Source organism: Ctenopharyngodon idella, chromosome 22 (assembly GCF_019924925.1).
Source record: "Ctenopharyngodon idella isolate HZGC_01 chromosome 22, HZGC01, whole genome shotgun sequence".
Lineage (NCBI taxonomy): Eukaryota > Metazoa > Chordata > Actinopteri > Cypriniformes > Xenocyprididae > Ctenopharyngodon > Ctenopharyngodon idella.
Genome location: NC_067241.1, coordinates 19,598,565 through 19,625,703, shown reverse-complemented (window position 1 = coordinate 19,625,703; position 27,139 = coordinate 19,598,565). Strand labels below are relative to the sequence as shown.

General features: G+C 39.1%; 1 long non-coding RNA gene across 1 annotated transcript in view; it reads left to right on the top strand.

Moving 5' to 3' along the window:
- LOC127504827 (uncharacterized) overlaps positions 1-25,345 on the top strand; it is a 102,663-nt gene extending 77,318 nt beyond the window's left edge. Inside the window, exon 4 of the long non-coding RNA XR_007927456.1 lies at positions 25,226-25,345. This is a non-coding gene — a long non-coding RNA (uncharacterized LOC127504827). The remainder of the gene's footprint in view (positions 1-25,225) is intronic.
- The last annotated feature ends 1,794 nt before the right edge of the window (positions 25,346-27,139 follow it).

The following is a 27,139-nucleotide window of genomic DNA, read 5'->3' as shown; positions in this document are numbered from 1 at the left end:
AATATGATGAATATATAGTGCAAATATTTAGTGAAAAGCTTTCTTCTAGAGTTTATTACTCTAGTGAACTAACATGCTGTGGACACTAAATGACTTGCCTGAGGTAAATGTAATGCTACATGAGATATTATTCTCAAGCTGTTTTATTGATGTCTTTCCGCGGTTGAAACACTGGTTGAGAGATTACACGCATATCTAGATCGTCTATTCTTCTTCTTTTGTGCTTTTTGTGCAAATACTGACTGTATTTGACTGCATGAACTGAACTGTGACGTCCGTACTGTGCGGTTTGGGGCGAATACATGTAAAGTTACACCCCTAATAGATAAATAGTATCTCACAGAAGTGAGTACACCCCTCACATTTTGGCAAATATTTTATTATATCATTTCATATGACAACACTGAAGAAATGACACTTTGCTACAATGTAAAGTAGTGAGTGTACAGCTTGTATAACAGTGTAAATTTGCTGTCCCCTCAAAATAACTCAACACACAGCCATTAATGTCTAAACCGCTGGCCACAAAAGTGAGTACACCCCTAAGTGAAAATGTCCAAATTGGGCCCAATTAGCCATTTTCTCTCCCCGGTGTCATGTGACTCGTTAGTGTTACAAGATCTCAGGTGTGAATGGGGAGCAGGTGTGTTAAATTTGGTGTTATCGCTCTCACTCTCTCATACTGGTCACTGGAAGTTCAACATGGCACCTCATGGCAAAGAACTCTCAGAGGATCTGAAAAAAAAAAGAATTGTTGCTCTACATAAAGATGGCGTAGGTTATAAGAAGATTGCCAAGACCCTGAAACTGAGCTGCAGCACGGTGGCCAAGACCATACAGCGGTTTAACAGGACAGGGTGCACTCAGAACAGGCCTCGGCATAGTCGACCAAAGAAGTTGAGTGCACGTGCTCAGCGTCATATCCAGAGGTTGTGTTTGGGAAATAGACGAATGAGTGCTGCCAGCATTGCTGCAGAGGTTGAAGGGGTGGGGGGTCAGCCTGTCAGTGCTCAGACCATACGCCGCACACTGCATCAAATTGGTCTGCATGGCTGTCGTCCCAGAAGGAAGCCTCTTCTAAAGATGATGCACAAGAAAGCCTGCAAACAGTTTGCTGAAGACAAGCAGACTAAGGACATGGATTACTGGAACCATGGGGCGGCAACCAGGTGAGGATTACAAAGACAAGTTTGTCTTGCCTACAGTCAAGCATGGTGGTGGGAGTGTCATGGTCTGGGGCTGCATGAGTGCTGCCGGAACTGGGGAGCTACAGTTCATTGAGGGAACCATGAATGAGCAGAGCATGATCCTCTCCCTTCGGAGACTGGGCCACAGGGCAGTATTCCAACATGATAATGACCCCAAACACACCTCCAAGACGACCACTGCCTTGCTAAAGAAGCTGAGGGTACCTAAACCCTATTGAGCATCTGTGGGGCATCCTCAAACAGAAGGTGGAGGAGCGCAAGGTCTCTAACATCCACCAGCTCCGTGATGTCGTCATGGAGGAGTGGAAGAGGACTCCAGTGGCAACCTGTGAAGCTCTGGTGAACTCCATGCCCAAGAGGGTTGAGGCAGTGCTGGAAAATAATGGTGGCCACACAAAATATTGACACTTTGGGCCCAATTTGGACATTTTCACTTAGGGGTGTACTCACTTTTGTGGCCAGCGGTTTAGACATTAATGACTGTGTGTTGAGTTATTTTGAGGGGACAGCAAATTTACACTGTTATACAAGCTGTACACTCACTACTTTACATTGTAGCAAAGTGTCATTTCTTCAGTGTTGTCACATGAAAAGATATAATAAAATATTTACAAAAATGTGAGCGGTGTACTCACTTCTTTGAGATACTGTATATAACTATTAGGGGTGAATACAGTCAGTCATAGGCGATTGTGTGTGTGTTGCATATAAATGGGCTTTGTTTTCTTCAACGAAATTTTATTTCTGTTTTGTTGAGGTAAGATATAGCCTGGACTTATTCCTGACAGGTTTTGTGAGATTCACCTATATAGTTTATTGTCAGAGGCAGCATCAGGCCCCACGTGAACAATTTCCAAAACAGCTAAATGCCACTAATTTTGGCAGCTGATTTCAAGCGCAGCTCCTCCCAGGCAGCACGTTAAATATCAGTGATAATTTATGCTCCCCTCTGTGCTGTGGCCGGGGCTGCACTTTGCGTTAAAGCACATGGCTGTTAAGAAGGGAAGTGTTAAAGAATGCTTCATAGAAACTGTGCTGTGGCTTGCCAATGTTAAAAGTAATCGCTTTGGCAGACGCTATATTTGAAACCTTCAAACGCGTCTAACTTTACATAAAGTAGAAAACCCGAGAACTCTTAAGCTCAGTGTTCTCTGTGTTGCCAAGCGCGCCGTCTGTCCCTGTCTTTCAGCCGGTGCGATCAGGGGTGTAACGCACGAGTGTCTTTCCTGTACGTGAGTATGCCCCACTCACTGCCGCATGAATTCTGGGACGGTTTTACACTCTCTCTATCTGTTTCAGTCTGGGGTTAGGGTCTATCTGTACCGTCGGTGGCCTTGCACCAGCTGTGGAATGTACGGCACAAGCCATTGCTCCGGCAGAGGGGGGAGCATGCTGAAAAGAGTTTAAAAACACATTCTGCTTATAGATATCTCAGTTGTTGGGCTTGAGAAAAGCAAGGTCTCTGCTGAACCGGTCGCAGTGGCTGTGAGTGATTTAAAGGGGACAGCTGGATAACAGCATTTTTATTCTATTTTTATTCTACCTTTTCTGCTAGGAGAGCTCATTTTGCAGTTGCTGTATGTTCTGTTTGGGTTATTAGAGTGTGCTTGGGTGTGAGGTTTAAATAAGAGGGGGAAAATCTGAGGGCGACTTGCTGTTTTGTTAAAAAATGGAAAAAGCAGGAAATTGCAACCAGGAGTCAGGGCTACATTTATCTGCTTCCTTCTCAAGGAAAATCTCAAGGAAAAATGGAAAGGAAAACAAAATTTCTCAATAAGGGTCAGAGAGCATTTCTTCTGATTGGAAAAGAATGGAACTAACCTTTGGAGGAAGAAAAGAACTGATAGAGAGGTTGGTAATGGGTGCTGTATGCTTTATTTAGGCCTCAGTACTCACCGTCCTCAATGCACTGTAAATATGTCAAACTTTTCAGCTTTAAAGCCTAAGTTTAATTGCTGTGCTAAAGAAGTAGCTCAGTCAGAAATGACAAAACTAATGGAGAGATGGCTACAGGTTTGTTTGAGCATCCCAACCTTCCCACATAGCAGTCAGTGATGTGGATTCGGGGGCGGGGCTATCTGTTCAGCTGACCAATGACAGTCATAGAGAGGGAAATAAACAATTCATTTATTTTTGCTAATTTTTGCTTTTCCTTTTGGTCTCACTAGTGGCAACAAAAAACATACTTCACCTTTAAAATATAAATATATATACTTTAGACATTAAATTGATCAAAACTGACAAAAGATTTTTATTTCAAATAAATGCTGTTTTTTTGAATGTTCATAAAAGAATACTATCACGGTTTCCACAAAAATATTAACTGTTTTCAACATTGATAATTGTAAGAAATGTTTCTTGAGAACCAAATCAGCATATTAGAATGATCATGTGACATTGAAGACTGAAGAAATGGCTGCTGAAAATTCAGCTTTGCCATCTTAGGAATAAATTACATTTTAAAATATGTTAAAATAGAAAACATTTATTTTAAATTGTAATAATATTTCACAATATTACTGTTTACAACATTTTGATCAAATAAATGCAGCTTTGGTTTTCTCTCAAAAATTAATGGTAGTATATATGTAAATACTTGTTGGCCTAGCAGAGAGATCCCTCCATAGTCAGTCACCACATGTGAGTATGTGTGTGTATAATAACAAGTAATCCTCGTTAGAAGTCACCTGGATAGTTGTTCATGCTTTGCAGCTATATGTGTGAGTGTGAGGCAAGATATAGAGGTATTATTACCCCCGAGAGGTGAAAGGTCAAGCATTAAGCAAACTGCCTGCTTTGAGCTGTGCACTAGAGATCTCACTCCTCTGGCCCTGAAAATACTCCAGTGACTTGTCTAAATAATCAGGCAGTCCTCTAGCATAGATAACAGTACTGATAAATAAACACTAGAGGCTGAAGCTAAACACAGACAGCGCTATAAGAACGCGCGGCCATGCAGTTCTTCAAAGCGTGGGGATTTGTAGCGTGTCAAGTGCTCGAACCGTCTAAGGGGTTAATTTGTTTCTCTGGTTAGTGCTGCATGGGATTACCTTTGGTCCAGAGTGCTTTTCGCCTATTATGTTTTTTGACCTTCTAAAAAGGAACAGTCGGTTTTGACCTCATTCATGAAAAAAGGGGGAAAACAATAGACTGGGTGGGTGAAGGAAGTCACATCGTATCAAAATGAGATTAGAAACTAAAGAAAGAGCTTTAAAAATCCACCCTTGATAAATAAAACCACAGTAAACCTCTTGACATCGAAGTAAATTGATTTCAAAAAGCATTAAAGAATTTGATAATATACATTTTACACTGCCATAATAAATAATTTTCCATTAGATATATCTAAACATCCTTAAAACAGTTATTTGAGAAGGAAAATTAATTGTATATTATTTGTAAAACATTTGCTAGCTGAACTCCTCGTTTTTGTGATGGAAAATGTTTAGACTCTGTCCATTACTGCGATCAGTATGTGCTACTTTGTTGCAGGAAAATATACTGGGATCTGTGGGGGGACAAAGAGAGCACATTATCACACATGGTCAAAAGATCTCCAAATGCTTCGGGTCCCATATTAGGAAATGAATCTCCAGCAGAAAGCAAGTTAATGAGAAATATATTGACACGCTGGTGTTACTGTGGACCTGCAGCAAGAACAGAGTAACATCTGCTTACTGCTGTTACACTGTGTGCTAAAGCCTGGACATGAGATGGACTGAAAACAGAAGCTGTTTTGTAAGAGAGTTCATTTTCAGCTTTAGCTTTTAAACCCACACGAAATAAACGTCACAAACGAGATCTTTAATATCCCAATAGTTTCTATTAGACAGATTCACAGGTTTGTATCCTGCTGTAATCTTCTGTTGTATCTCCTCTAGACTTTCAGATAAAATCTCAACTATGCCAACTGTGCTGAGATACCAAAGTCTGTGATCAAAAGTCAGAGATATGAACTCAAATATTTCTCATCAGATGCTTTCAAGACAAGATTATCTAGGATAATGTTACTGTATGTCAGTCAATGCTTGTCTCATTTGTTTTTATTAAGTATTTCTGCTGAGGAATTTTAGGAGAAACGTCTAAGATTAAGGTCTCCTGAGCTAAGAAAGAACAATCTTCAAGCACTGCGCTTTTCCTTTGGGAAGAACAGGCAGGTCTTAATTTAATATATTGTATTTTTTGGTAGCTGAATAAGAAAAGCAAACTTAGAGCCCAAAGTCATTTGTTCAGTGTGTTTGGTATTTTGCTGGCACGCAGACAGGAGCTCTCATGGCCGCACTTGTGGAGAGATAGCTGTCTGTTTCGTAATGTGCCTTACTTGAATTTTGTTCTATTTTTGTCAAGATTTTCTCTTCTAAATGGAGGAAAGGGAGGCAGGAGCGTTGTGTGCGTCACGGCTTCTGTTTTAGGGAAAGTGACACTCTGCTTTTACAGACTCTTCAGAGCGCTGAGATAAGGAATTTAGGGGCTTTATCTGAAATGCCATGGTTTAATTTAAAGGGGTGAGGCACTTAGGATCTGGCACCGGCCTTTCAGTCTAGTGATAAATTTGCAAGAAAGTGGAAAAGATTGGAGCCCGGAGAGCAGATTAGTGGGATACAAATATAGAAGTGACATTGTAGTGGGTATTAGTCAGGTGCTCCTCTGAGCGAGTGACCGGTCTCTGATAGGCTGGAGTGTATGGCTGCTGAACGATTGATTGGTGTGCCAGATTGATTGGGCCAGTGAAGCATCGGTCGTTTGTGTTTCCCTTAACTACTGCCTGCCGCCTCTCCGTTTCCTTCTTCTCCCATCATTTTTTCTCTCCCTCTCTCGCTCTGCAACAGTTGGTGTGTGTTCATCTTGGCTGTTCTCCATGGCCTGTTTGATGTGGTTTCCAGAAGTCCTGATCTGCAGTCCCTGGCCACACTTTTTGTCATCGCTAGACCTGCTGTCTCTTTAGCCTCCATTGACTCCTTTTAACCTCCTCCTGTCTCCCTCACATTTAAACAGCTGTTTGCCTCCCCACCCGCTCACTGGAGATGATAATGCTCTCGTTTTCCACAGAAGTCGCCTCTCAATATTTCATTCTGGCGGACTGTGTTGATTTCAGTCGTTGTGTATGTGAGGAACACTTCAGTGTAAAAACCATCCAGGCTCAGCCTCAGACAGTACACCCACAGCCCGTTCACTGACCGTCTGATGCATATTGCACACAAAACTGAAAATCGCTAGTTCCAGTCTGAATGGTTGACTTTATTCAACTTCAGGTGTACCATACTAAGCACTCTTGAGGAAAAGCCAATAACTTGCTTTGCTGATGTTTGCCAGATTAGAAAAGTTTTGTTTTGAGGCACGGATTATAAGTTAACTAAGTATGAGATACACTAATGTTTAAAAGTATGGGGTTGGTAAAATGGTTTTATTAAATGTTTTTTAAATAAATGTCTTACGTCATATACATATGTGACTCGCAAAATGAGTCGCAATGAGCAAATTTTCAAAAATGAGTTGTTGATGATTAAAATTCTCTATTAAAAAAAACCTTCAAAGTGATGTATGATTTGTTGGAATCCAACAAAAAATGACTGAGCTACACTTGTTTGAAATTGACAGAGTCAGCAAAGTCAATTTTGAGAAAAATCTGAGTTTTCTGAAGGTTCCAAAACAAAATCACCTAGCACCCATACCTTACAATCCCTGATAATAACAAAGTCAAAACTTTTTTTCCATGATTCCAAATTGTAACATTAATGAAACAGACAGCCTATATATTAAAGGGTTAGTTCACCCAAAAATGAAAATAATGTAATTTATTACTTACCCTCATGTCGTTCCACACCTGTAAGATCTTCATTCATCTTCGGAACACAAATTAAGATATTTTTGATGAAATCCGATGGCTCAGTGAGGCCTGCATAGCCAGCAATGACATTTCCTCTCTCAAGATCCATTAATGTACTAAAAACATATTTAAATCAGTTCATGTGAGTACAGTGGTTCAATATTAATATTATAAAGCCACGATGCCTCACGGAGCCATCGGATTTCAACAAAAATATCTTAATTTGTGTTCTGAAGATGAACGAAGGTCTTACGGGTATGGAACGGCATGAGCGTGAGTAATAAATGACAGAATTTTCATTTTTTGGGTGAACTAACCCTTTAAGACCTATTCTACCACACGGTAGGTTGTCTAATATAATGTTACACATCAGATGTTTTTCCCCAACAGTTAACCAAATGTTCACTTTTTTGAAATACTGTAATTCTGGATTGCACACTGTCTGAGGCATCTTTGTGCACGCGCTTTGGATCTGTCAGTCAGCGCAAGTAAGATCATTTTGTTTACATCAGCATGAGTTTGAAAATCACATTTCATTGGTTTAGTCTCATGCCATCAAGAATTCGCTATGAATTAGAGGTGTCAAAAGTACCAACTTCGGTATCAAGTCGGTACTGAAATTATAAAAAATGTGCCTCAGGGTTTGTAAACACCTCTGATTGGCTATTGTTGACGCACTCATTGGATATGTCTGTGATTGGCTTCAATGATCAACACTACATAAATGTTGTAAATAGTCATCAATGATGCTCTTGCAGAGGGAAGTGCCAGTCGTCCAGAAGCAAGCAGAGAAAAACGTCATTGTTCATAGTCAAAGGAAACGTACTCCTCTCAGAAACCGTACAAATACAAGATATTTTTAGATATTTAATTGCTATTTGGAGCATTGGGATCGCTAGACGAGGGCTTAATGAACTAATTTTTGTGAAAACCTCAATTTCGAACAAAATTGACTTTTTTTCTGTGGCTCGAAATTAGTCCATGCGCATTTTGCCAGCATGAGTCACATATATATTTTTACCCATGCCATTCTATTATTATGAGACAGTCCGTTTCAGATGACCCAGCCCCAGTGTGAAAAACAAAATTAACCCTAGTCGGTCACTTTCCATGTCATACAGCGTCTTCCTGCCTAAATGGACAGTTCTTGATTTGAATTAAATTTAAAACTAAAAATCTGGCTATGAGAGACAAAAGTCCTGCTAAATGCAAGGCATGGGGTGGCCATCTTGGAAATCCCCCATGGAGCTTTTTTCTATGTACTGTAGGCAATGTAGGAATGATTTTCTCTTCCTTACCGCCTCTGGCAAGACAAGGCAATAAGTGTTTAAGGCTTTTTGTTGATGTTTTGGTGCTCAACCTTTCCATGGTCAACTAAACTTATTGCTTTCTGCTACTGGATTGATTTTTGTTGTCAGTAGATATGGCTGAGCGCTGAAAATATGCGTAAGCTCAGCCAAATCTCTCACCAACGTCAACCGCTGCTGATTCTCAAAGTGCCACCGAGGGTTGTGTTACTTGTGGGCATTTTATCAAGCCTCCTCAGACATGCAACTCAGCACTACATTCCTCTCTGAAGAGCATGCCATATTTTCCATCCAGAGAGAGAGAAAGAGAGGGTACAGAGGGAAACAAATGGCCATAGACAGGCAGTGTTGATTCAGAGGGACGTTCGGAGAAGAGTCACTGACCCTACATGGGCACCTTTCCTGCATATACCAGCACGTATAAGGTAAACCGATAGCCGGTTGAAATATCTCCCACTTACATAAAAGAGACAAAAGTGCAGACGGGACAGACATGGATTTTCTCACAAAGCTGACGAGGTCGCGCTTTGGAAATAAATAGTCTATGCCAGGCACATTCAGTGGGTGTTGAGAGAGCGTGGGTCACCCTTCCTAACGCCTGTGTGTTTGTGAAGCAGGAGTCATTGTAAACAGAAGGGGGTCCTGGTTCTTTATGGCTGTTCACACATACACTGTTTGGAGTTCTAATATATGCTTCAGTTCAGTTATGAACAAGAGTGACAACTGCATTCTACAATAACTCACAGACTTCCTGAAATCAGAACTCGGGATTATAAAGAATTTTACAATTCCGGTTTCTTAACAGTTCCGTTGACAATTCATTTAGTGCTTTCAAGGAATAAATACATTTTGTTGACAAATGAAGAGATAATTTCAACAATTAATAATTGTATTTATGCAGACTTTTTAATGACTTTTCACAATAATTTTAGTTATGGCATAAAATTCTAAAAACGACAATTCTAATTTTTTTTTTTAAATAAAATTAAATAAATAAATAGTAACATGTTTAATTCATTTATTTGTATGAAATACTGCTGACAAACACATAACGTTCTCTGTCAATAGTATTAATAGTCACTGTCTTTCCAACATCGATTCATCAGTTTGGATGGATGAACTTGTGTCTCATTCGGGCTAGTTCATTAAATAAGGTTGTGTCACTTTACAGTGTTATTGAAATATCTTTGATATTTGCTTTAGTTATGGTTTAGTTTACTTAGAAAAGGAGTTTGACTTTGTTATTCTTTCTGTTGTATGAACAGCACCATTTTTGGGTCACACCTGTTAGTAAATACAGTTGTCAATCCCAAACACTGACTGTGTGAACATAACCAGAAACACACCGGGATATGAACATGGGGTTTACAGGTGTACAGTCTCAGCTGGTTTGCTGGTCTCAGCTAGTCTAGCTGATGTCCTATATGACATACCCACAAAACCAGCAAACTAGATCCACCTTATAAAGCTGGGATATCAGCTGGTTTAAGCGTTTTTTGTTTTGTTTTTTTTAAGCAAGGATGATCTGAACTGGTTTAAGCAGTGATGCAGAATCGGAAGTGATATGTATGGTCCCTTTCCTGCCCGGAGGGGAAGACCCAAGAGTAGGCTCTCTCTTTCAGGGCCAAGCTAACATGTACAGGGAGCAGACACTGCTGTCAGATCTCCCTCACCTCTTCCTGTCAGCCAGCGGCTACATGCGGTCAGGCTGCCGTGTGCGTTGGATGCTGTTGTTCTCGCACACAAACAGACATGGACACACAAATATGTTGTCATGCGCTGAAGTGCACAATGCATATGTATCTTTTCTTTCTCTTACGTTCACTCTCAGACAAACGCTCTCGGACAAAGGCACTGGCAACTCTAGCTATGTTTCGAATATTGTGTTACTCTTACTGTTTTTGCAGTATAAAAGGTCAAAGTTTAGCTGGTTTGCATGAGCCCGTAAGTCACTTTTTATAAGCAACACATAACTAAATATGTCATTGTATTGTATTATGTTATTATAATAATATAATATTGTTATTATGACATATATATATATATATATATATATATATATATATATATATATATATATATATATGGTAACACTTTATTTTAGGGTCTTTTAACTAGTTGCTTATTAGCATGCATATTATTAGAATATTGGCTGTTTATTAGTACTTATTAAGCACATATTCTGCATGACCTTATTCTACATTCTTAATCCTACCCAATACCTAAACTTAACAACTACCTTACTAACTATTAATAAGCAATAAATTAGGAGTTTATTGAGGGAAAAATCATAGTTAATAATTTATATGTTTTCCCTATACTAAAGTTTTACCATATATATATATATATATATATATATATATATCAGGCCTCTACGCTACCATTTCTTAAATTTAGGAGCACTTTCTGATCAATAACAGACATTAACTTTCCCACTACAGGCCGATATTTGCCCCTTTAAATTAATTTCCAGGGGCATTTTTACCATTATAAGAGCATTTGTTTCTAATCTTATTAAATGTATGCATCGTATTTCGTCAATTTCTTAAATAAAATAGAAAATTTGTTTTTAAATGTTAAACAATAAATTCAGTTAGAACAATAAGACCCAATCAGATGTTACCAATCAAAAGAAATCATCAAAAAATTGATCTTTGCACTGCAGAAGTGGCACAGAAGCTCCATCTGAAGTGGTATTATTTAGACACATTTACATAGACTGCTTAATGCAGCTCATTGGTAAGTAATGTACGAAAATGAGTTTTTGAATTTAGAAATATGTAAAAATTAAACTTTAAAAATGTAATATTTTAAGAAGAAACGGTCTATGTAAAGTGTAAATTTGAAAATAAATGTAAACATGAAAATAAAACAGCCAGTAGGTGGCGGTAAATCTTAATGTGCGAGTCATTCATTCAGTCATTCAAAACACAGATTCATTCAGGAATCACCATTGCTTGGAGATGCGCAACAGTTCTGGTGTGGCTTTGTTTAAAACTATTTTCATGAAATAGAGCAAAAACAGACAGTATTGTGGCTAAAACGTTAAGTCGCTTAATATCAATTTGTTTATTGGACTTGAATCAGATCAGTAAGTACCACATTTGCAATCATGCCAATACTCGGAGAAACAGGAGTCTACTCGTGTGATATTACTTAACTTACAGGCTTGCTGCGATGTACGGTGTTACCGGTGTTCAGCAGCAACACCGGTTATATCACTTGCCAACCGTGACTGCGGCACCGCCCCCCATCATCGTTTTGATTATTTTTATAGTAATAAAAATCATTCAGTTCAATTAGAGAACAGATACAGCGAGAGTCGCAGCACAGATCAGCAGCAGGAGTCAGAATTCACCTCACTTCGCCCATTTCGCCTCACTTTTCTGAATGACAAGACGATGGATGAAGATTTGGTTCCAAAATTAAATGTAAAAGCGCTTATTTAAGCAAGTTTGTCATTGTACTGTTTTGTTGTTGTGTTTTTCATTAAGAATAATAACGAACCCACCCACATTTCAAGCAATTGCCGCCTCCGAATTGCCACTACAAAAGTGAAAGTAATATGCACATGGGCATTCATAATTTTTTAATTAATTTTGGAGGCATTTTTGCCCCAAGCCTCCGTTAATTTCCACCTTGCTTATGATAATTCAAATGTAGTATTTCCAGTTATTTGGCTGAAACATCAGCAGCATGAGACGGTCTGGTAAGTGCGTCATACCCGTTTCACCTTTAAACAATCTTTGAAGTGTAGTCCGTCTCGCACGTCTTTTGCACTTGCTTTGCTGTGCTGACTGAAGCAAAGTCTTTGAATTAAGGCATGAAAAGCAGCTGATTTCAGTATGAAACATAACTGTTGATCAGTATAGATGCATTTTGGGAGTTGTACTTTTTATTCCGATTGTATTATCAGAATTGATAATGCTCCCACCAATGCGCCTAAATATTTTTTCACAGTCGCACGTAGTTATTTTCAGGCGCAAATGCGACCGAAATGGTCGCAGTGTAGAGCCCTGTATATATATATATATGGCCTATATATATTCTCGGAAAACACTATATGATTGACTTTAATATAACTTTACGTAAGTGTGGAGATTTGAATGGATTTCAGTAGTATTTCAGGATATCCTGCAGTGAAACTCACGCTTTTGGCCCTGATATCATTGGCAGAAATGTCTGTGGAGAGAGACACCTCTGGATCCAGTCCTGTCCTCATAAGTCATATGGACCCATTCCAGTAGGTCTTACTTACTGCCAGCTCACATTAACTAATGCAGCCTCTGAAAATATTTGCTTCGTTTATCACAATGTTTGGCAAGATGTGATTATATTCAACCTAAAAGGCCCAATTTAGATAAATTAAACTGGCATTTTCATCTCTTTCTAGTCTTTTCTGCATCTTGCTGTTTGTGCAGACAAGCAAACAACCAAACAACCCGAAAAAGTATCTTAGAATTAGACTTTATTTTTAACTTTGGCCAGCAGGGAGGCATTTAACCCTGATTACTTTATAGGGCAACTCTGCTTATTGGATGCTAGGATTTTGCAAATTTATTTAAACGCATAAGGTCTTATAAACAAATAACAGCAGCAGCATTGATGCATTATCTAATTGATTAACAAGACGCACATCTGATATGATTATAGAGCCATATAGAGAGAATTAACATCTTTAAAACACATTAGGTAGCATAATTTATTTATTTTTTTATTATTTGTAAATTAAAAATGTGGTGAGCTATTACAGTATTTTTGATTTATGTGCCATAATGCTTTGTTCTAAAATAGATATGTAAAAAAAAATATGCGAGGACTTGAGGTGTTATTGGCTCTTGTCACAGCGATCTGAGCGCCGTCACAGTTTAGCTCCCCTTGAACTGGGCTAATACATGTCTATTCCGATTAGGATTAGTATGTGTCGCACTGACTCAGGCAGAGCCAGGAAGGGCTTATAATCTAATAAATCTAGATAAAAAACACAGAGATTGGTTTACTGAGGAGAAGGATTTAGCACTGACCATCTCGGAGTGACACAAGGATTAGCCAGGCTTTCTGTGCTGCTCTCTACAGGCAGAGGGCGGCCACAGGAAGCGGGAGGGGGCGTGGAGACACAGCGAGATGACCAGGGCTTTATATTGCAGAATAGACAGTGAGTTTAACTGGTAGTGACAAGGTCAGGGTAAGGCTTGTACAAAAAGGCTTTGTTCCATAGGCAGATTAAAAGGCTCTTCCCCAGTTTTTATACTTTTGGATCTTGTAGGACATGTTGTGTGTTAATCCAGACAGGATAGCGCTGCGGGCGGGAGGTGGAGAGAGGCCTGTGGGAAATAAATGGTTTTTGACTGTATAAAATAATTATGAATCAACTTTTTGGAATATGTAACATGTGTAGAGGGAGGTTTAGTTGAAGTGTTCTGGATGAACTTTGTTTGATATTCTTTTTGAGTGATCCATGTATTTCCTTTCCTTCCTCTGACTGTTTTTATTTGAACACTTCCATATTTGTGTCTGTTGGCTGTGTGTAGCCGTGGCAACAGGCCAGGCCCGGGCACGTTACAGGGCTCCTTTTTAACTTAGGTTTGACTATACTGTTTGTTTTGATCATTTATTATTTGAAATGGTAGTTCAAATAATATATTATTGTATGGTGTCCTGTCTTATATAATACTGGAAGTAGAGGTGAATAGTACACATAAATATAGCTTGTAGCTTCATATATTGTAATTGACCCTTTGCAAAGACCCGCCCCCCAGTTACTGTTGCATTGTCCAACAAGCCATGGTGCTCACAGAGTGAAAAATACATTGCAGAGCAAAGAGGACACTGACAATGCGCCGACTGACAAGACAGAGCAGGTTACTTTTGGTATGAAACAAAGTCTCAGCTTTTTTTAAGAAAGAAATTCAAACAATTCATACTGTTTTGTGGCTCTTTAATGTGTTGTGCCAGTTTCAGTTGGCATGTGAACCGATTATTTCATCCTACTAGTAATAAACGTGAATGAACATCAGAAGGTATATTGTTTCAACCGTGGAAAGACATCAGTACACATCATTGTTTAAGTTCAAGTCCACTGACATTAATTTATTAACTCTCCTGTCTGGTTTGTTTGTCGGATTCAGCGTCATGATTGGTCAGATCACCTGCCAATCAAACTCCTGGCGAAAGGTTAATTGACCCTTCGCAAAGACCCGCCCCCCTTAGTTACCGTTGCTTTGTCCGACAAGCCATGGCGCTGTCACGCCACACAGAGTGAAAAATACATCGCGGAGCAAAGAGGACACTGACAACTCGTCGACAGACAAGACAGAGCAGGTTACTTATGATATTAAACAAAGTCCCAGCTTTCAAACTGTGTAATTTTTTAAGAAATTAGAACATTTTGTGGCTCTTTAATGTGTCGTGACAGATCGCTGTAGCGCCTCAGCTCAAGCTTGTGAATCATCTCTTCTTACTAGTTAATTTATAGCATCAAATAAACATGAATGAACATCAGAAGGAATGTTGTTTAAAACGCAGTACACACCATTTTTCAAGTTCAAGTCCACCGAGGTTACTCTTCTAACTCCTGACTGCTTTGTCAGACAAAATGGCAGATTCGGCGTTATGATTGGTTAGATCGCTTGTCAATCAAACTCCCGGCGAAGGGTCAATTGCGACTTTATGTCTTGTAACTGTGACTTCATATGTTATAACTGAGACTCTTTAATTGCAACTTTGTATCTCACAGTTTTCTCGCATTTGTGGCTTTTTATTACATAATGTTTGTTTTCTTTAAACTTTATCTTACAGTTGCATGTTTTTTTTTTTTTTACTTGAATGAGAGAAGTCCAACCTTATACTGTAGTTAAAAGAACTGATTGCCTTTTGGATTGAGGCATTAGCTAATAAAACTGACTCATGACTACGCAACTGCAATAGCTAGAAAAAATCCAATTTTTAATATGATTTAAGCTAAAGAAGTGAAATTAGTGATGTCATTGTTGAATTGACATTTTATTGTAGCATTATGAGAGATTGTGTTTCCCCCCATGCTGTAAATAGGTTCTGTACACTGTCATGACTAGAAAATAGCTGCCCAGGGACATTGCCAAGTTGTTTCTTAGAGTGAGACTTTGGTACTTCTCGCTTTATCTCGATAACCTTTCTGTTATCTGACATTTTTGTTGTAGAAATTCATTTATGGGTGACACATACATGTGTGAATAGAGCATTTCTAAAATGCCATTGGTAAATGAACACTTGCTTATGATACTGCATACGATTATTGTTAGTATCAAGTCCAAGAGTCCTGTTGAATCAGCCATCAAAACTTAGATAAAAAAAAATAAAAAAAATATTCAGTCCACCTTTAAACCACTGAATAATGCTGTTCTGGTGCTGGCGTTTTAAACACCAGAACTTGACATTCTGATGATTGTATTTATTAACAATTCAAAGAGTTGCTCACTATCTTACGCGGAAGACTTTCAAAGGCAAAAGAGCACAGCCCCACCAAAACATTTTCCTCTTTCCTTGGGAGACAGTTAGCAATATCATCTGGCAATTAAGAAGAAAACGAGAGAGAAATGGAAAAGCCAATTACCTCTCAGAGTTAGCTAAAGGCCATTTAAACAGTGTGCCCATGACATAATAATGTTTATTGTAAATATTATAGTCAGAGCCAGAGTGAGCCTGGCGTGAGAGGGAGGGGAAAAAATGGCATCAGTCTGAGACAGAGAATAATTTATTAAGATCTGAGATGCGCCAATTATGTGGAAAGGACCAAAAAGAAAAAAAAAATCAAACTCTCCAGGAACCGCATACATGATTGCAATCTTGATTAAATCCCCCTGGATCTAATGAGTTGATTTTCTGCTGTTAATATTGCATTGGCTGATGATGGATTCGTTAAGATAATGGAACGGAGCTAAAATATAAATGACTCCCTGTCAAGGAGCAGATTTTTGTCATTTTGCGCCTGACACCTCCACCGTGGGGATTTGCTAAGGCTCTTTTTTGAGCCCAGATTGGCCAGATCTGGAATACTAATTTTCTCCTGCCAAGACTCATGATGCCAAAGCATACCCCCTCCCACACGCTTGGTAAATATCCCCTTTTTCATCCGAATAAAGGCAGCTAGGATGAAACATTACATGTGCGAATCTGTTCCACACCAGCTAATAAAGATCATTTACAATCCAAGATGTTTTCAAGGTAAACATTTTCGTTTTTTCCCCCACCTTTTGTTGTTTTTCATATCGTAATGATCCACAAAATAAATGTGTGACTGGATGAAAGCCATTGGGTGTTGATGAACTGGTTGTATTGACTTGTTTCTGGAGATGAATAAATGTTGCGGCCCGACTCAGACGCAGACCTGGGCCGCTGGATCCGCCTCACTTCATATTAAATGGCCTGTCACTTAGGCCAACAAGATACATGAAATGTGCTCCATGTAGCATATTGATCTCTCGCTTTACTCGACTCACACAAGCAGGTTATACAGATGTGTAGATGAAAGTTAATGCAAAAGACATTTCTCTAACCAAGCCTGGGAATTAGTGGAGATTATGCGCTGGCATTGATAGCGGTGAAGCGGAGATCATGAATCAGAGTGAAGGTGGGTAGTTATGGTAACATGGCTAATCAAATGTGCCAGGAAGGTTCTCGATGGAAATGAAAAAAGTTCAGTAACGGGGTGATGTATGAACTCTCAAGGCGTAAGTATAACAAATTGCTCTCTGTGAGATTAAGAAGCGTATTAAAGTCAACATGAAATGCAGTTCGTAACCCATTTTCCCACTTACGTGTTTCCTAGTGAAACTGGATATTTTATCCATTGGGAATTAATTGCATGTGGTTGGACGGCGAGGGATTTGAGTTCGTCAGCCCCTGCTGGTATATACATGAACTTCACCATCTGCTTCTAAAAACATCTTTCTCTGGAGTTTTTGATGGCCATGCTGATTGTGACTGGCCTGTGGTTTCTGCTTGAATAATATATACAGTGCTCAGCATAAATGAGTACACCCCCTTTGAAAAGTAGCATTTTAAACAATATCTCAATGAACACAAAAACAGTTTCCAAAATGTTGACAAGACTAAGTTTAATATAACATCTGTTTAACTTAAAACATGAAAGTAAGGTTAATAATATAACTTAGATTACACATTTTTCAGTTTTACTCAAATTATGGTGATGCAAAAATGAGTACACCCCACAACAAAAACTACTACATCTAGTACTTTGTATGGCCTCCATGATTTTAATGTCTTCTAGGCATGGAATGAACAGGTTGGCGACATTTTGCAACATCTATCTTTTTCCATTCTTCAAGAATGAGCTCTTTTAGAGACTGGATGCTGGATGGAGAGTGATGCTCAACTTGTCTCTTCAGAATTCCCCATAGGTGTTCGATTGGGTTCAGATCAGGAGCCACTGAATCACTTTCACCCTGTTCTTCTTCAGAAATGTGTTTAGGATCATTGTCATGTTGGAAAAGTGCACGACGACCAAGTGATGGTAGCATCTTCTCTTTCAGTATAGAGCAGTACATCTGTGAATTCATGATGCCATCAATGAAATGCAGCTCCCCGACACCAGCAGCACTCATGAAGCCCCACACGAGGACACTGACACCACCATGTTTCACTGGAGGCACCATGTATTTTCCTTTGTATTCCTCACTTTTGCGACGCCATACAGTTTTGAAGCCATCAGTTCCAAAAACATTCATCTTGGTCTCATCACTCCAGAGTATAGAGTCCCAGTAGTCTTCATCTTTGTCAGCATGGGCCCTGGCAAACTCTAGGCGGGCTTTTTTGTGCCTGGGCTTTAGGAGAGGCTTCTTTCGTGGACGGCACCCATGCATGCCATTCCTCTGCAGTGTACGCCGTGTTGTGTCACGGGAAATAGTCACCCCAGTTTGGCTTTCTACTTCTTCAACCCTTCTCATCAGAAGACGCTCCTGTCGAGGTGTTAACTTCCGTGGACGACCTGGACGTCTCTGTGAGATGGTTGCAGTTCCATCTTTTTAAAATTTTTGTATGACTTTTGCTACAGTATTCTGACTGATAAGTAAAGCTTTGCTGATCTTCTTGTAGCCTTCACCTTTCTGGTGTAAAGAAATGATTTTCTTTCTCAGGTCTTGTGACATTTCTCTTCCATGTGGTGCCATTGCTGACAGCATGAAATGGGAAGGGCTTTTAACACCCTTTTATAGTCAACTGTCTGCGGGACACCTGTGTAATGAAGAATTAGACTCACCTGTGCTTGAATTCTTGTTAAATTAGACATTTGTAGTCTAAAATTTAGCTTTGCTCCAGAGACTTTCAGTGGAGTGTACTCATTTTTGCATCACCCTAATTTGAGTAAAACTGAAAATTTTGTTCTCTAAGTTATATTATTAACCTTACTTTCATGTTTTAAGTTAAACAGATGTTATATTAAACTTAGTCTTGTCAACATTTTGAAAATTGTTTTTGTGTTCATTGAGATATTGTTTAAAATGTTACTTTTCAAAGGGGGTGTACTCATTTACGCTGAGCACTGTATATATAATATTAAAATATATAATAAATATATATATGATTTAGTTTTTTTACCAGGCTCCCAGATTCTTTTCTCTGAAAATAATATTTAATAAATGATGAACAATAAAGGCCAGGTGCATGTATTTAGAAAATAAATGGGGTCAGTTATGATTTCATGTCAGCTACGAGATGAGCTCACTTCCCAAACGTCTTTTCCTTTTCTCCTGATCGTCTTAATCGCAATTGTGGTCGGTTTCATGCTCTCGCTGACCTCGACTCCCCCTCCCGACCCCCTTCTCTTTTTTTCATATTACCGGGGAAACAGTGTGATAGAAGCTCACCCCCGGCCCTTTCTTCTATGTGTCACTTTTTTTGTCTCGTTACATGGTTTTGCTAAAAAGTTCTTTAATCAATCAAGTACGAGGCAGAAAATAGGCTTTGTCACGGCCGGGCCTGGGGTCGTGTGATGCTCGCTTTGCGCGGTGACAGCTCCTCAAAAGGGCCAGAAAGGAATATTTTGCGGGGAAAATAGTGGTTTCCATGGTGCCAGCACTTGTTGCACATCGCTCACCATTCTTTGCTCCCACGTGAGCGCCGGATTTCAAAGAGATGGACGACAAAAATTAGGGCAGGAGGGCAGGGTGGGGTGCAGAGGTAGCTGCCCCTCGGCCCAGTGTCCTCCTCTCCAGCAGGCAGCGGAGAATAGCACCGAGGAGTGACAGCAAAAAGGGGGGCCTTCTCGCCTCTGTCAGCTCCGCATAAGCAGCGCTATTAAGTAAATGTTCGATTTTTCATTGTGCCACAGCCGTTGAATAGAGACTCAGAGGGGAGTACGTAAAGAATGAAAAGGTCTGAGCCAGGGAGGAAAGGCTGCTCGCTTTAATGGCTCCCAAAGTATGTCATCTGAATCATGTAATTAGCGATTAGCTTTTATTTGGGCTGAGCCTGCGTCCACCAGAAAGGGTTACAGAGTTTCTAATTTTATAAGTTACAAACACAGCCAGGAAATGGAAACAATGGATCGGCCGTAAATCCTAACTAAGAGGACAGAGGATTGTTATCTCAAGCTGTTTTGTATGCTACTTTGAATGTGTATGTTCCTGTTTTTAATTATTAAACCTACAGGTCCTCTGTGGATTCGCTGGGAGCAGCTAACTTCGCTTTCAGGATAGGAAGCTGTCATGTAAGAGTTTTGTCATGCACACAGGCTCTGGGGGTTTAAAGAAAATCAAGTTCTGTGGAAGAAAAAAATCTTTAATGAATGTTTTCTTTAAGGTGTGAGAAGCACATTAACAGAACTTGCTCCCCTGGTTTGTGCTTAGAAGTATATTTCATGCCTGATTTGATCTGAGACTACTTTCACCTTTCGATGCTTTTCTGTTTGTGAAATGACTTAATAAGGTCAAGTATTTTGTGTGTTTGTGTCAGGGCTACTTTAAACAATTTGCAATAATTTCCATAGCATCATCACCTGGCACAATAACAAACAAGGTTACTGCTTCCCTTCAACGTTTTGTGCCATGTACATGACCGTTTTTGTGTTTCTAGCGCTGAGAGAAGTGCGGCGCTCATCACTTTCTGTTGGTTTAACAGGTGTCGCGGCTCCCGTGCGGGTTTGTTAAAAAGTGCACCGCTCTCTTGATTGAGTTACTTAACTAATAAGACTAACCCACGGCCGTTAACTGTGCCGACGAGCGAAAGGTAGCATCTAAATGTCATGTTTTCATGTCAACTGTCCGCTGCATAATTTCCTCGCCGAATGAAGCCCAGTCGTATGTGTCAATAATTGGCAAGCTAGTTTGTCTTTGAGATCCTCGGCAATCTGCTGTCAGTCTTGAGTAAAGGTTAAGGGGGTGCTGGGATATCTTCCTTGATGGCGTTTTATCATGCGAAGCATGCCCTGTTTCCTGATGAATATATTAAAATTATTACTGTGCAAACAGACTTTCTAATTACTGACCTGCTTGCCATTGTACTCTGCGTTCTTTCTTCATGTTTTTTTCCCCTCTCTCTCCCTCGCTCGCTCTCTCTCTTTCTTCATGCCTTGTTTATTTATCTGCACCAGTGAATACAGAATAGTCAGAGCAATGTCATTTCCATCCACATGAAAATGATTTTGAAAATGCCAATCTTGTCTATTATACAGTGTAATTACAAGTCTGTTTTTTTATCGTATCTTTAACCAATGGGGAGACCCTTGAGAGGGTAAATATCTCATCTATGCTCTGTTCCAAAACCTAGCGAGCTGCCTACGGAGGCAGCATTGTGAGGGGTCGCAAAGGGTAGGTAACTTAATTATGCTGCCTTGTTTTAGCCAAATTCTAAGGCAGAGTCATGTATCATTTGCAGGGAAGGCAATCTTAGATTGCACTGCGATGAGTTTAGTGGAAAAATAAATTCAAAATTGCAGAAGAGGTGAAAGAAATGAACTTGTTTAGTTAAATACTGAAAAATAATGCAAAAAAATATTTCAGTGTAATTTTAAAATTGATTGTTTTAGCCAATATTTGTGTATGTTATGTATTGTTATGGTATGTAATGATAGCAACATATTCACGTTAAACTCAAGTTTAAACGCTATTTGTGTGGTTTGTAGAGTTGCATAGGTTTTGAAACAGAGGCAGATGAGAGAAAACTTTTTATCTAATCTATATAATCTTACATTTCATTAAGTAGCAAAAAGTATCTATAAAAAGAGTTTGGTGTAATTTAAATAGGAGTATTGTATCAAATATTTGTGTTTTACATATTTTTATCCTTAGAGATTTACACAGTTAGCTTAGCAACATGCTAACATCAGACTTGAGTTGAGTCTCTCTTGTGAATTGTGTTGTTTGTGCAGTGTGTGGTGATGTTGACTGTACCAAATTAGTCACTTTTCAGGGTACGTGACAATTAAGATCCTCCTTTAGAAGCAAGGCCATAACCATGTCTTGAACATTGGGGGGGACCATGATTTTTTTTATTTTTTATTTTTATTATTAAATAATTAAAAGGGATATAAGGGAATAACGAAAAAGAAATAAGATTGGTAGAAGTTCCAGGTCTACTGTAGTTAACTTATGCAATCTTTTTTTTTTCTTCTTTTTTTCAATATTAACTCTTATTTGTATGTCTAATATGTCAAAAACACAAAACTTTTCTTGTCCCCTCACATTCTGTTATGAATTACATTAATCATTATATTAATTAAATAATCGCATGTTTTCAATTCAAAACGGTGTAATTTCATAAAAAATGTTTGCATCACTGGATATTACTGTCAGTCGATGAATATTTCAGCCATAAAAATGAAATCAAATATATAATGTTTAACTACTTACTCTTTATGTACTCTTTCACTGCTAAAACGAAAGCGTCACATCGGAATTCGCACTCGTCTTCTGTGAACAGTAAGCCCCGCCTACTTTGATCTGATTGGCCAGCTCACTCATTCTGACAGTGATGAGCGCTGTTAGACCGCTGAGGCAGACCAGCCTAAAATGTAACATTTAAAACTTTTTTTGTCATCCTAACAACAAACAGAGCAGTGCATAATGGAGTACAGCAGAGCAACATCAATTATATCAAATATTGGGGGGGACAGTTTGGCCATTTCTAATTGTCCCCCTCAATGTCTATGGTGATTACGGCCCTGCTTAGAAGGCAGCTGCCTAAGTAGGCAGTAGGCAGCAAGGCAAATCACTAGGTTTTGTAACAGAGCCAGACGAAAATTTGATATACAGTACATGAACTTACATTTCATAGTAAAAAAATGTAAAAGTGTAATTAAAAATTGAACATTGTACCCAATCCTTGTGAATGTTATGTATTCTTATGCTTAGAGTATAGTGCTGTTAGCTTAGCAACATGCTAACGTCAAACTCAAGTTCAGTCTCTCTTGTTCCTTGTTGATTCGCTTGCGATGTTGGCCGTTCCAAATTAGTTTCTTATGAGGTTCTAAGATGCTCCCTAAGAAGGCTCTGTCTCTGTAGGCAGTACAGCATTATGTTTTGGAACAGACCTTAAATTTCAACTTTAATGTGAGAAAATTGTGTTTTTTTTTTAATAGTTGTTGTTTAAAATATGGGAATGCTTTAATTTTAGAACATAGCCAGAACGAATTGGACAGAATGATAAGATCAAACATGCATTATATCACACATTACATAACTGCACCCGGATGGGGTATAGGTGTGTCTCTTATATTTGCAAGAATGAGGAATACCTCACTTTGAGAGAAAGAAAAAAACTTGGCAAACATCAGCAGATCATCATAAAACATGCTCTTGATTAGACTTTCTATTATGTTTGTGTTCTCATGGCATTGGTGAAGAATGTGAAATATGGGGAGGTTGGAAAACCGTCACATTCCTCCCTTTTTCAGGCCGGCTTTGTTCTGTTTCCTTCTCAGCAGGTTTCTCGAGATCCAAAGGCATAAAATGCAATGTTTTCTTTTTTGTCTTTTATAACGTATACCCTGTCATTGGCGTGCGTATGACGTGAGCTGGCGTGTGTGCCGTGCCAAACGTGTTATTAAAGTCACCTATTTACCGGCATATTCCGCCCTCGCCACTTCATGCAAAAGGGCAAGCCTGTTGTTTACTCTGCGCCGGAGATGTTGCACAGGGGTTTGATCTGGGGAGTTGATAGGAGCGGCAATTTAAAGAGAGGACACTGCAGCTCCCAACAAAAACAATTAAAGGAAAATGAAAGGCAGCCCCTACGGGTTAAAAATAGAAAATTAGCAACATGGATGCTGGAATGCACGGCTCCCCCTCATCCCAAACTTACGGGGCCTGCATTGTTATGTGCGATCAGATCTGCCAGTTCCTCCTCTAAGCTCCTTGTCACATTTTGACTTAATGAAGTGCAACTTAGAAGGGAATTGGGTTCATCATGCTAGTCGCACGATGCTCCCTTGTTGTAGCAAACAGGGGCGGCGTGGGACCAGAGCGCTACAGCGCGAGTCGTTATCATTCCGGTCAGTCTGTTTAACACAAAATTAAACAAAGAACTAATTAGTGCCTCATGAATTAATAACTGCACTGTTGCCGAGTAGAAGTTAGGTTGCTGAGGGGAGATATAAAATAAGTAGGAAGATCGGGTTAGAATTATTATTACTTTTTCGGTTGCTTGTGCTCTCAAGGTTAGAAAACTTTGCCAGTTGCCACAGTCTCTAATTTGGGTGTTTGTTTTTCTTCGTGTATTTGTATGTGTGTATTAACTTTTTCTTCACATGATAGCTGAACTGTTGGCTGGGCTTAAAGACCCCATGAAATTGCTTGACATGTTAACATAACCATGTTGAAACAGGAAGTTTGGGTGGGCCTTTTCAATGTCATTCCAATATCACTCAACAATAAACCATGATTTGCGACGTGTTAGTTGGTTGCAGATGGTGTTAGGGGGCGGAGTTTTCTTATTAAAAAGCATCTGATTGGACATAAATCTGTGTAGTGCAGAACGAGTCATCAATATTTTGGGCCTGTGAATTTTAAATGTGTATTTTGATGTGTAGTTTGAGGCAGAGCTATCGGTATGTTTTGGAAACCTGTTTGAACAATAATTATTAAATTAAAGCTAGTTAAATCAGTTGGTGTCCCTAGTGGCACATCACGTTTAAACAAACATTAGAGTGATACAGTTATGTTACACAGTTCAAATTCAACACATTTCTGTGTGTGAAGTTGGAATAACTAAGAATTACTCTGCTGTGTGCTCATCTCATAGCGTTAAACAATACTTATCTCTCTCTCTCATCCACGCTCAGTTAGGCTCTGCTGTTCAAACCACATATATCACCAGACATCTCATCATGGATGTTTGCTTACAGAGGAATCAGAAGAAAGTGGTCACAGTTGGCTTGGCTTTACTGCCCACTGTAATATGAGTGTTGTGCTGGCCTTGGTTAATGCACGCCGGCCAAGGTCATAGTGGCTAATAAAATCCTCCCTCAATCAGATTTTAGGATTACTGATTCTAAGTAAATTATCATCGGCAAGCCGCGTTAGAATATTTGTGAAAAACTGGCTAACTGATGGCACACCTGCTCTCCTGGGCTGAGATGAGTAATGAAAGGGGGGTTTCTGGTGGGTTTCTGTCACCTGTCAGTCCCCACCAACTGCGACACCATACAGTAGCATTCTGTGTGTACGCAATGGGTCGCGACGGGGGCTGTTTGAGAGCCTTTTGTTCAGTCAGCACTGAGTTTCTGCACCCAGAATGCTAAGGGGGATGACAAATCTTCACATTTAAACAACTCAGCCAATATACGCTCTGTGTGGATATGGGGGTATTAATGGAGTGTTTTATGTAATGACTGATAAATAGATGTTTGGATTCTATTTACTCTAAAGTGTTTTTTTCTCTCTGTCTTGCAGATGAAGTAAGCCTGTGAGTGAAGTGACTTTTTCCATCAGAGAGAGAGAGAGAGAGAGAGAGAGAGAGAGAGAGAGAGAGAGGTAAGGGAAGCATGCGTGATGGTTCATGTTTAATCGTGTTAACCACCCCCCCCCCCCCCCCCCAAAAAAACACACAGATTATTGCCATGTTTTCATTTATTCAAAGATTTATAGCAACAGACTTGTACATTTTTTCCTCCTACAGGTTAAAATGGATATTTTACCCCAAAAATGTAATCATTTTGTGCATTCTGTGTAACATAAAAGGAGAAATGCTGAAAATTAATATCATATGTTCTTTTCTATATAAATAAAGTGAAAGGGATCTAGGGCTGTCAGGCTCAAAAATGACACACACACTCAAAAAAAGTATTCAAAAAAAGTCATTAAAAGTATTCGACGACCATAAAACTGTATACTAAAATAAGTGTTTTGTATTTTAATATATATTTAAAATGAAATTTATTTCTGTGATGGCAAAATTGAATTTTTAGCAGCCATTACTCCAGTCAGAAATCATTCTAAAATGCTGATTTAGGTTACACTTTTTTTTTTTTTTTACAGTGCCGTAGTTACATTGTAATTACTCAAATAAGTACTGAGTACTATTAATTAACTACATGTACTTACTATAGAGTTACAGTTAGGGTTAGGGTTTGGTTTAGGGTTAGTTACTTGTAATTATGCATAATTTACTGTTATTACTACACTGTAGTGCTGTAAAATAAAGTGTTACCCTGATTTAATGCTCAAAAACATTTCTTATTATTATAAATGTTACAAACAGTTGTGCAGCGTAATATTATTGTGGAACACATGATTTGAAATATATACATAATGCTTAAATATTGGAATATAGTGTACAGAGTTCTATGGACCACTTTTTTTGATACTTTTTTCCTCATTCATTTTTGAACAAATAGTTCTTATGAGTCAAATCTCTACAATGAATCAGTTGAATCCTTTCTCAAATCTGGCTGATGTTTCAATAATCCAGTTGCAGAGTTTGTAAGATCACTGGAAAGAAAGATTATGAATAATAATAATAATAAAATATAGTGTATGAATAATATGGACACTTTTATGATACTTTAATTATATTTATATTGTGCTTTGCGTCCTTTGGAAACTTGAAAGCTCCCCATTCACATCCACAGCCAGAACACTTCTGCATTCTTCTCCTTTTGTATTTCACAGAATAAAGAAAGTCATACAGTGAGTGATTAAATGCTGGCAAAATGTTTATTTTCCTTCTTTAGGCTTCTTTATCTAACTAACTTGCTCCAACTTTGCAGTGTTTGTTAAATGTGCATGCAGCTTAGCATGCGGTTTTCCATTATCATCATATTTACTGCTTGGCAGCTGCCATCTCAATAAGCATAAGATGCCATGCATGATTAATACAGCTCATGGAAGTTTACGGACAAAGTTAAGAGCATAAGGATTTGCTCCCCTGGATGAATGACAGTGTTTTCCATGGCTTTGCCCGTGGCTCCTGAGTCAGCAGCAATCTCAGCGGAGAGGAGTGATGTTGTGCGTTGTCTTGTGTCAGTCTCGGGGTCATCCTCATGTCCAGGGGGTTCTGGCCTGACCATGATCCGCGGTTCAGAGAAACCAACACCCCTTTGTCCTGCCAGTGTCTTTCAGCGCAGGGCGAAATACACACTTGTAGCATCAATCACGGGCAAACTATGTCTAAACAATGTCTCGGCAGCCACCGGCAGTCATGCATGGCTGGGCAGGGAATGGAGAGAGAACAACACAGATCATGCTCTTTGTGTCAGGCGATATGTGGATGAGATGTTCTCCTATTCGAACATCTTTGTTCTTTAGAGCCTTTTAAATCTCATTTTTCTCCTTAGATAACAGTGTTTGCCTTTGCTGTCAGGTAGG